The 10002-nt window shown below is 41.7% G+C and overlaps 9 non-coding genes and 6 pseudogenes across 9 annotated transcripts; all 15 read right to left on the bottom strand.

Annotated features, from left to right (window-relative positions):
- Positions 1-279: 279 nt before the first annotated feature.
- On the bottom strand, positions 280-397 carry LOC137960741 (5S ribosomal RNA). Its single transcript, XR_011114288.1, has one exon. It is a non-coding gene; the product is annotated as a 5S ribosomal RNA (ribosomal RNA).
- A 401-nt stretch (positions 398-798) lies between these two features.
- On the bottom strand, positions 799-917 carry LOC137960755 (5S ribosomal RNA). Its single transcript, XR_011114301.1, has one exon. It is a non-coding gene; the product is annotated as a 5S ribosomal RNA (ribosomal RNA).
- A 424-nt stretch (positions 918-1341) lies between these two features.
- Positions 1342-1460, bottom strand: LOC137960766 (5S ribosomal RNA; annotated as a pseudogene).
- Positions 1461-1870: 410 nt separating this feature from the next.
- On the bottom strand, positions 1871-1989 carry LOC137960752 (5S ribosomal RNA). Its single transcript, XR_011114298.1, has one exon. It is a non-coding gene; the product is annotated as a 5S ribosomal RNA (ribosomal RNA).
- Positions 1990-2392: 403 nt separating this feature from the next.
- LOC137960744 (5S ribosomal RNA) lies at positions 2393-2511 on the bottom strand. Its single transcript, XR_011114290.1, has one exon. It is a non-coding gene; the product is annotated as a 5S ribosomal RNA (ribosomal RNA).
- A 412-nt stretch (positions 2512-2923) lies between these two features.
- Positions 2924-3042, bottom strand: LOC137960764 (5S ribosomal RNA; annotated as a pseudogene).
- Positions 3043-5058: 2016 nt separating this feature from the next.
- Positions 5059-5177, bottom strand: LOC137960754 (5S ribosomal RNA). The gene has a single exon (XR_011114300.1). It is a non-coding gene; the product is annotated as a 5S ribosomal RNA (ribosomal RNA).
- A 401-nt stretch (positions 5178-5578) lies between these two features.
- LOC137960649 (5S ribosomal RNA) lies at positions 5579-5701 on the bottom strand (annotated as a pseudogene).
- Positions 5702-6123: 422 nt separating this feature from the next.
- On the bottom strand, positions 6124-6242 carry LOC137960765 (5S ribosomal RNA; annotated as a pseudogene).
- A 407-nt stretch (positions 6243-6649) lies between these two features.
- On the bottom strand, positions 6650-6768 carry LOC137960761 (5S ribosomal RNA; annotated as a pseudogene).
- A 717-nt stretch (positions 6769-7485) lies between these two features.
- On the bottom strand, positions 7486-7604 carry LOC137960751 (5S ribosomal RNA). Its single transcript, XR_011114297.1, has one exon. It is a non-coding gene; the product is annotated as a 5S ribosomal RNA (ribosomal RNA).
- Positions 7605-8047: 443 nt separating this feature from the next.
- On the bottom strand, positions 8048-8166 carry LOC137960770 (5S ribosomal RNA; annotated as a pseudogene).
- Positions 8167-8606: 440 nt separating this feature from the next.
- Positions 8607-8725, bottom strand: LOC137960635 (5S ribosomal RNA). The gene has a single exon (XR_011114201.1). It is a non-coding gene; the product is annotated as a 5S ribosomal RNA (ribosomal RNA).
- A 429-nt stretch (positions 8726-9154) lies between these two features.
- Positions 9155-9273, bottom strand: LOC137960747 (5S ribosomal RNA). Its single transcript, XR_011114293.1, has one exon. It is a non-coding gene; the product is annotated as a 5S ribosomal RNA (ribosomal RNA).
- A 426-nt stretch (positions 9274-9699) lies between these two features.
- LOC137960664 (5S ribosomal RNA) lies at positions 9700-9818 on the bottom strand. The gene has a single exon (XR_011114216.1). It is a non-coding gene; the product is annotated as a 5S ribosomal RNA (ribosomal RNA).
- Between the last annotated feature and the right edge of the window lie 184 nt (positions 9819-10002).

Genomic DNA, 10002 nt, shown 5'->3' with positions numbered 1-10002 from the left:
TATAAAAATTTGAAAAGGAGCGCTATGTCGTTCGATTAGATTAAACAATAAAAAAATGAACCGAACTGCTTTAATAACGGAAAAAAAAACCAAATCTTACTTTTTTTTTCTTCCTTTCCCATCCCCCCTCCCCTCCTCTCTTCTACCCGAACGTTTCCAACCGGTAAAAAAAAAGAAGAAGAAAAAAAAACTGTATATGCAAATTTGTTTTGATGCCCCTAACTACAGCGTTGTGAGGGAGAAATTAGCTGGTCGCAGAGGAACACGGGGAAAAAGAAAGGGGTGCAACACGAGGAATTCCCAGGAGGTCACCCATCCAAGTACTACTCTTGCCAAGCGCGCTTAACTTCGGAGTTCTGATGGGATCCGGTGTGTTAGTGCTGGGATGATCGCACCCATTTGTGTTACCCTCTCCGTCCTACCAATCCCTTCCTCGGCATCACTCTCCCCCCGTGTTCTGTCGGTCTTTCCACTTTCCCTAGATCAAATAAATAAAAAAATCCAAACCTTACGCATAAATCCAGATATAAAAATTTGAAAAGGATCGCTATGTTGTTCGATTAGATTAAACAATAAAAAAATGAATTGAACTGCTTTAATAACGGAAAACAAAACCATCCTTTCCCCTCCCCCCTCCCCCCTCCCCTCCTCTCTTCTACCCGAATGTTTCAACCAGATAAAAAAGAAGAAGAAGAAAAAAAAAAAAAAACTGTATATGCAAATTTGTTTTGCCACCCCTAACCGCAGCATTGCGAGGGAGAAATTAGCTGGTCGTAGAGGAACACGGGGCAAAAGAAAGGGGTTCAACACGAGGACATCCGAGGAGGTAACCCATCCTAGTACTACTCTCGCCTAAGCGCACTTAGCTTCGGAGTTCTGATGGGATCCGGTGCATTAGAGCCGGTATGATCGCACCCATTAGTGTTACCCTCTCCGTCCTACCAATCCCTTTCCCGGCTTCATTCTCCCCCCGTGTTCTGTCGGTCTTTCCACTTTCCCTACATCAAATAAAATAAAAAAATCAAAACCTTACGCAAAAATTCAGATATAAAATTTTGAATAGGAGCGCTATGTCGTTCGATTAGATTAAACAATAAAAAAAAAGAACCGAACTGCTTTAATAACGGAAAACAAAACCAAAGCTTACTTTTTTTTTCTTCCTTTCCCCTCCCCCTTCCCCTCCTCTCTTCTACCCAAATGTTTCCAACCGATAAAAAAGTAGAAAAAGAAAAAAAAATAAAAAACTAACAAACTGTATATGCAAATTTTTTTTGCCGCCACTAACCGCTGCATTGCGAGGGACAAATTAGCTGGTCGCAGAGGAACACGGGGCATAAGAAAGGGGTGCAACACGAGGACATCCAAGGAGGTCTCCCATCCATGTACTACTCTCGCCCAAGTGCGCTTAACTTCGGAGTTCTGATGGGATCCGGTGCATTAGTGTCAGTATGATCACACTCGTTTGTGTTACCCTCTCCGTCCTACCAATCCCTTCCCCGGCTTCACTCTCCCCCCGTGTTCTGTCGGTCTTTCCACTTTCCCTACATCAAATAAAATAAAAAAATCAAAACCTTATGCAAAAATCCAGATATAAAAATTTGAAAAGGAGTGCTATGTCGTTCGATTAGATTAAACAATAAAAAAATGAACCGAACTGCTTTAATAACGGAAAACAAAACCAAATATTACCTTTTTTTTCTTCCTTTCCCCTCCCCTCCTCACTTCTACCTGAACGTTTCCAACCGATCAAAAAGAAGAAGAAGAAGAAAAAAAAAAACAAATTGAATATGCAAATTTGTTTTGCCGCCCCTAATAGCAGCATTGCGAGGGAGAAATTAACTTGTCGCAGAGGAACACAGGGCAAAAGAAAGGGGTGCAACAAGAGGATTTCCTAGGAGGTCACCCATCCTAGTACTACTCTCGCCCAAGCGCGCTTAACTTCGGAATTCTGATGGGATCCGGTGCATTAGTGTTGGTATGATCGGACCCATTTGTGTTACCCTCTCCATCCTACCAATCCATTCCCCGGCTTCACTCTCCCCCCGTGTTCTGTCGGTCTTTCCACTTTCCCCACATCACATAAAATAAAAAAATCAAAACCTTACGCAAAAATCCAGATATAAAAATTTGAAAAGGAGCGCTATGTCGTTTGATTAGATTAAACAATAAAAAAAATGAACCAAACTGCTTTAATAAAGGAAAAAAAAACAAATCTTACTTTTTTTTCTTCCTTTCCCCTCCCCTCCTCTACCCGAACGTTTCCAACCGATAAAAACGAAGAAGAAGAAAAAAAAACAAACAAACAATATATGCAAATTTGTTTTGCCGCCCCTAACCACAACATTGCGAGGGAGAAATTAGCTGGTCGCAGAGGAACACAGGGGAAAAGAAAGGTGTGCAACACGAGGACTTCCCAGGAGGTCAACCATCCTAGTACTACTCTCGCCCAAGCGCACTTAACTTCGGAGTTCTAATGGGATTCGGTGCATTAGTGTTGGTATGATCGCACCCGTTTGTGTTACCCTCTCCGTCCAACCAACCCCTTCCCCGGCTTCACTCTCCCCCCGTGTTCTGTCGTTATTTCCACTTTCCCTAATTCAAATAAAATAAAAAAATCAAAACCTTACCCAAAAATCCAGATATAAAAATTTGAAAATGAGCGCTATGTCGTTTGATTAGATTAAAATATAAAAAAAATGAACCGAACGGCTTTAATAACGGAAAACAAAACCAAATCTTACATTTTTTTTCTTCCTTTCCCCTCCCCTTCTCTCTTCTACCCGAACGTTTCCAACCAATAAAAAAAAGAAGAAGAAGAATAAAAAAAAAACAAACTGTATATGCAAATTTGTTTTGCCGCCCCTAACCGCAGCATTGCAAGGGAGAAATTAGCTGGTCGCAGAGGAACACGGGGCAAAAGAAAGATGTGCAACACGAGGACTTCCCAGAAGGTCACCCATCCTTGTACAACTCTCGCCCAAGCTCACGTAACTTCGAAGTTCAGATGGGATCCGGTGCATTAGTGCTGTTATGATCGCACCCGTTTGTGTTACCCTCTCCGTCCTACCAATCCCTTCCCCGGCTTTACTCTCCCCCCGTGTTCTGTCGGGCTTTCCACTTTCCTTATGATGTAGAATTTTAGTTACATCGGCTTTAATACCTTGCAAGCATACGAATCGTTCATGTAATTTAGCAGTAAGCGAGGGTCATATCCACAGGGAGGATTGAATTTTGTTTATTCTTCAGTCAACTAGCCTAACCAAATATGATGAATTAATCTAAACTAAACACTAATTATATCCTAAATTATTAAACAATAATCTAATTAACTACTTTCACAATAGGAAACGTCAACTCTGGATTTTACCGTGATTTGTGCCTCTCTCGAGCGCCACATAATCATGAATCCGATTTCTCAATCCTTGCGTTTAGCCCCTCTCGGGCGCCTAGAGTTAAAGACAGAAATCGGATTACAATAGAATGCAGAGAATCAATTTCCTATTGTGATGATGCTAAAATTATCAACTTTGGATTTTATCGTGATTCGTGCCTCTCTCGAGCGCCACGTAACCACGAATCCAGATTCTCAATCCTTGCGTCTAGTCCCTCTCGGGCGCCTAGAGTTAAAGACAGAAATCGGATTAAAATACCCAAATCCAACCTCAATTATAATCTTACCCTAATTAGATAAGTTAATCAAATATTAAGAAAACAAATCTTAAATAAACCTTAATTATCAAATCAGATTCAATTAACATTCAAAACCTAATTTCAAACTATATGAAAAATTAAATTCAATAATGACGAATTACTCCCCTTCTTCCTCCTCTCGCTCGGGCAGCAATTCATTCTCACGGGTGCTGCAAATTCCAGAAATTGGTGGCGTCGGGTAGCAACAGTGAGTGGCCGGAGGTGGAGACGACGCCGGCGACGACGGTTAGAAGCCGACGGAGGAGGTAACGTCTGACGAAGAACAAAACAGAGCTGACGTTCTCCAACCGGCTCTCTCGAGTCTCGGTTGGAGTCGGAATGGCTCCGGGACTGATCGGAAATACGTAACCGACACCGGAGGATGGTCGGAAAGAAGAAGTGGACCGGAGAAGCCCTCTCGGATCCCCTCCCGGCCTGGCGAGCAAAAAATAGCACTGTCGAAATCACCTCGACAGAGACTCTCTCGAGCTCTCCTCGGGGTTGTTCTCGGTTGATGGACGGCGGTGGACGGCAGTGGCTCGGCGAACGGCGGTGGCCCGGCGAACGGCGGTGGGTAACTCCTCTCGGATCCTCCCCTGCTTCGGTCGACGGTGCTCCTCTATTTTTCGATACTCTGTTTCTCTTTTCCTTTCACGCTCCTCTCTCGGGTTTTCCCTCTCGGGTCCCCTCTCGACCTCCTCCATTTGCTTTAAATAATCTTATTTATTTTAAAACGATTTGACCTAAAAATCATCTCCATTTCACTAAGGGCATTTTGGTAAATATCTCCTTCTCCACCATAATTCTCCTGAAATTCCATAATTAAATCTATAAAAAGCCTTTCAAGAAGAAATAAACCTTAAAAACAATAAAATATAATTCAGGAGAGAAAAATATGCAATATCGACAGTGATTAATGCCAAATTCAATAAATGCTCATTTAATTTGAAAACCGATAAATAACCACCTATAACACAATTATAAAGGTTATTCTATTATAATTAACTTAGTTCTCATGTCAGAATATAGCATCTATCACCTTACATAAAATAAAATAAAAAAATCAAAACCTTACGATAAAATCCAAATATAAAAATTTGAAAAGGAGCGCTATATCGTTCGATTAGATTAAACAATAAAAAAAATGAACCGAACTGCTTTAATAATGGAAAACAAAACCAAATCTTACTTTTTTTTCTTACTTTCCCCTCCCCTCTTCTCTTCTACCCGAAGGTTTCCAACCGATAAAAAAGAAGAAGAAGAAAACTAAAAAAAACAAACAAACTATATATGCAAATTTGTTTTGCCGCCCCTAAGCATTGCGAGGGAGAAATTAGCTGGTCGCAGAGGAACACAGAGCAAAAGAAAGGGGTGCAACACGAGGTCTTCCCAGAAGGTCACCAATCCTAGTACTACTCTCGACCACGCGCGCTTAACTTCAGAGTTCGGATGGGATCCTGTGCATTAGTGCCGGTGTGATTGCACCCGTTTGTGTTACCCTCTCCGTCCTATCAATCCCTTCCCTGGCTTCTCTCTCCCCCCGTGTTCTGTCGGTCTCTCTACTTTCCCTACATAAAAATAAACAAAAAAATCAAAGCTTACGCAAAAATCCAGATATAAAAATTTGAAAAGGAGCGCTATGTCGTTCGATTAGATTAAACAATAAAAAAAATGAACCGAATTGCTTTAATAACGGAAAACAAAACTAAATCTTACTTTTTTTTTCTTCCTTTCCCCTCCCCACCTCTCTTCTACCCGAACGTTTCCAACCGATAAAAAAGAAGAAGAAGAAGAAGAAAAACAACCAAACAAACTGTATATGCAAATTTGTTTTACCGCCCCCAACCGCAGCGTTGCGAGGGAGAAATTAGCTGGTCGCTGAGGAACATGGGGCAAAAGAAAGGGGTGCAACCCCAGGAGGTCACCCATCCTAGTACAACTCTCGCCCAAGCGCGCTTAACTTCGGAGTTCTGATTGGATCCGGTGCATTAGTGCTGGTGTGATCGGACCCGTTTGTGTCACCCTCTCCGTCCTACCAATCCCTTCCCTGGCTTCTCTCTCCCCCCGTGTTCAGTCGGTCTTTCCACTTTCCCTACATCAAATAAATTAAAAAAATCTCAACCTTATCAAAAATCGAGATATACAAATTTGAAAAAGAGCGCTATGTCGTTCGATTAGATTAAACAATAAAAAAAAATGAACCAAACTGCTTTAATAACGGAAAACAAAACCAAATCTTACTTTTTTTTTCTTCCTTTCCCCTCCCCTCCTCTCTTCTACCCAAACATTTCCAACTGATAAAAAAATAGAAGAAGAAGAAGAAGAAAAAAGAAAAACAAACAAACTGTATATGCAAATTTTTTTTGCCGCCCCAAACCGCAGCGTTGTGAGGGAGAAATTAGCTGGTCGCAGAGGAACACGGGGCAAAAGAAAGGGATGCAACACAAGGACTTCCCAGAAGGTCACCCATCCTAGTAGTACTCTCACACAAGCGCGTTTAACTTCAGAGTTCTGATGGGATCCAGTGCATTAGTGCTGGTATGAACGCACTCGTTTGTGTAACCCTCTCCGTCCTACCAATCCCATCCCCGACTTCTATCTCCCCCCGTGTTCTGTCGGTCATTCCACTTTCCCTACGTCAAATAAAATAAAAAAATCAAAACCTTACGCAAAAATCCAGATATAAAAATTTGAAAAGGAGCGCTATGTCGTTCGATTAGATTAAACAATAAAAAAAATTAACTGAACTGCTTTAATAACGGAAAAGAAAACGAAATCTTACTTTTTTTTTCTTCCTTTCCCCTCCACTCCTCTCTTCTACCCGAACGTTTCCAACCGATAAAAAAGAAAAAAAAAGAAAAACAAACAAACTGTATAAGCAAATTTTTTTTGCCGCCCCTAACCGCAGCGTTGCCAGGGAGAAATTAGCTGGTCGCAGAGGAACACGAGGCAAAAGAAAGGGTTGCATCACGAGGACTTCCCAGGTGGTCACCCATCCTAGAAGTACTCTCGCCCATGCGTGCTTAACTTCGGAGTTCTGATGGGATCCGGTGCATTAGTGATGGTATGATCACACCCATTTGTGTTACCCTCTCCGTCCTAACAATCCCTTCCCCGGCTTCTCTCTTCCCCCGTGTTCTGTCGGTCTTTCCACTTTCCCTACATCAAATAAAATAAAATAAAATCAAAACCCTACGAAAAAATCCAGATATAAAAATTTGAAAAGGAGCGCTTTGTCGTTCGATTAGATTAAACAATAAAAAAAATGAACTGAACTGCTTTAATAACGGAAAACAAAACCAAATTTTACTTTTTTTTCCTTCCTTTCCCCTCCCCTCCTCTCTTCTACCCGAACGTTTCCAACCGATAAAAAAGACGAAGAAGAAGAAAAATAAACAAAAAAAATAAACAAACTGTATATGCAAATTTGTTTTGCCGCCCCTAACCGCAGCGTTGCGAGGGAGAAATTAGCTGGTCGCAGAGGAAGACGGGGCAAAAGAAAGGGGTGCAACACGAGGACTTCCCAGGAGGTCACCCATCCTAACACAACTCTCGCCCAAGAGCGCTTATCTTCGAAGTTCTGAAGGGATCCGGTGCATTACTTTTTTTTTCTTCCTTTCCCCTCCCCTCCTCTCTTCTACCCAAACGTTTCCAACCCATAAAAAAGAAGAAGAAATAGAAGAAGAAAAATAAAAAAAAAAAAAAACTGTATATGCAAATTTGTTTTGCCGCCCCTAACCGCAGCGTATCGAGGGAGAAATTAGCCGATCGCAGAGGAACACGGGGCAAAAGAAAGGGGTGCAATAGGAGAACTTCCCAAGAGGTCACCCATCATAGTACTACTCTCGCCCAAGCGCGCTTAACTTTGGAGTTTAGATGGGATCTGGAGCATTAGTACTGGTATGATCGCACCCGTTTGTGTTACCCTCTCCGTCCTACCAATCCCTTCCCCGGCTTCTCTCTCCCCCTGTGTTCTGTCGGTCTTTCCACTTTCCCTACATCAAATAAAACAAAAAAAATCAAAACCTAACGCAAAAATCCAGATATAAAAATTTGAAAAGGAGCGCTATGTTGTTCGATTAGATTAAACAATAAAAAAATGAATCATACTGCTTTACTAACGGAAAACGAAACCAAATCTTGCTTTCTTTTTTTTTATTCCTTTCCCCACCCCTCATCTCTTCTACCCGAACGTTTCCAACCGATAAAAAAGAAGAAGAAGAAGAAGAAGAAGAAGAAGAAACAAAAAAAAAAAACAAACAAACAAACTGTATATGCAAATTTGTTTTGTCGCCCCTAACCGCAGCGTTACGAGGAAGAAATTAGTTGGTCGCAGAGGAACATGGGGCAAAAGAAAGGGTTGCAACATGAGGACTTCCCAGGAGGTCACCCATCCTAGTACGACTCTCGCCCAAGCGCGCTTAACTTCGGAGTTCTGGTGGGATCGGGTGCATTAGTGCTTGTATGATAGCGCCCGTTTGTCTTACCCTCTCCGTCCTACCAATCCCTTCCCCGGCTTCTCTCTCCCCCCGTGTTCTGTGAGTCTTTCCACTTTCCCTACATCAAATAAAATAAAAAAAAAAATCAAAACCTTATGCAAAAATCCAGATATAAAAATTTGAAAAGGAGCGCAATGTCGTTCGATTAGATTAAACAATAAAAAAAATGAACCGAACTACTTTAATAACGGAAAACACAACCAAATCTTACTTTTTTTTTCTTCCTTTCCCCTCCCCTCCCCTCCTCTCTTCTTCCCGAACCTCTCCAACCGATAAAAAAGAAGAAAAAGAAGAAGAAGAAAAAGAAAAAAAAACAAAAAAAAACAAACTGTATATGCTAATTTGTTTTCCCACCCCAAACCGCAGCGTTGCGAGGGAGAAATTAGCTAGTCGCAGAGGAATACGGGGCAAAAGAAAGGGGTGCAACACGAGGACTTCCCAGGAGGTCACCCATCCTAGTACTACTTTCACCCAAGCACGCTTAACTTTGGAGTTCTGATGGGATCCGGTGCATTAGTGCTGGTATGATCGCACCCGTTTGCGCTATCTCTCCGTCCTACCAATCCTTTCCCCAACTTCAGTCACCCCCCGTGTTCTGTCGGTCATTCCACTTTCCCTAAATCAAATAAAATAAAAAAAAATCAAAACCTTACACAAAAATCCAGATATAAAAATTTGAAAAGGAGCGCTTTGTCGTTTGATTAGATTAAACAATAAAAAAATGAACCGAACTGCTTTAATAACGGAAAACAAAACCAAATCTTACTTTTTTTTTCTTCCTTTCCCCTCCCCTCCTCTCTTCTACCCAAACGTTTCCACCCGATAAAAAAGAAAAAGAAGAAGAAGAAGAAAAAAAAAACAAAAAAAACAAACAAACTGTAAATGCAAATTTGTTTTGCTGCCCCTAACCGCAGCGTATCGGGGGAGAAATAAGTTGGTCGCAGAGGAACACGGGGCAAAAGAAAGGGGTGCACTAGGAGAACTTCCCAAGAGGTCACCCATCCAAGTACTACGCTCGCCCAAGCGAGCTTAACTTCGGAGTTCTGATGGGATCCGGTGCATTAGTGCTGGTATGATCGCACACCTTTGCGTTACGCTCTCCGTCCTACCAATCCTTTCCCCAACTTCTCTCTGCCCCCGTGTTCTGTCGGTCTTTCCACTTTCCCTACATCAAATAAAATAAAATAAAAATCAAAACCTTACGCAAAAATCCAGATATAAAAATTTGAAAAGGTGCACTATGTCGTTCGATTAGATTAAACAATAAAAAAATTGAACCGAACTGCTTTAATAACGGAAAACAAAACCAAATCTTCCTTTTTTTTTTCTTCCTTTCCCCTCCCCTCCTCTCTTCTACCCGAACGTTTCCAACCGACAAAAAAGAAGAAGAAGAAGAAAAAAAAAACAGAAAAAATAAACAAACTGTATATGCAAATTTGTTTTGCCGCCCCTAACCGCAGCGTTGTGAGGGAGAAATTAGCTGGTCGTAGAGGAACACGGGCAAAAGAAATGGGTGCAACACGAGGACTTCCCAGGAGGTCACCCATCCTAGTACTACACTCGCCCAAGCGCGCTTAACTTCAGAGTTCAGATGGGATCCGGTGCATTGGTGCTTGTATGATCGCACCCATTTCTGTTACCCTCTCCGCCCTTCCAATCCCTTCCCCGGCTTCTCTCACCCCCCGAGTTCTGTCGGTCTTTCCACTTTCCCTACATCAAATAAAATAAAAAAAATCCAAACCTTACTCAAAAATCCAGATATAAAAATTTGAAAAGGAGTGCTATGTCGTTCGATTAGATTAAACAATAAAAA

The sequence above is a fragment of the Aristolochia californica genome, unplaced genomic scaffold, assembly GCF_029961685.1.
Source record: "Aristolochia californica isolate CCGP_79_NKW_82.1479 unplaced genomic scaffold, dmAriCali1.0.hap1 SCAF_3, whole genome shotgun sequence".
Lineage (NCBI taxonomy): Eukaryota > Viridiplantae > Streptophyta > Magnoliopsida > Piperales > Aristolochiaceae > Aristolochia > Aristolochia californica.
The sequence above is the reverse complement of the archived record's forward strand: the minus strand, read 5'-3'. Positions and strand labels throughout refer to the sequence as shown.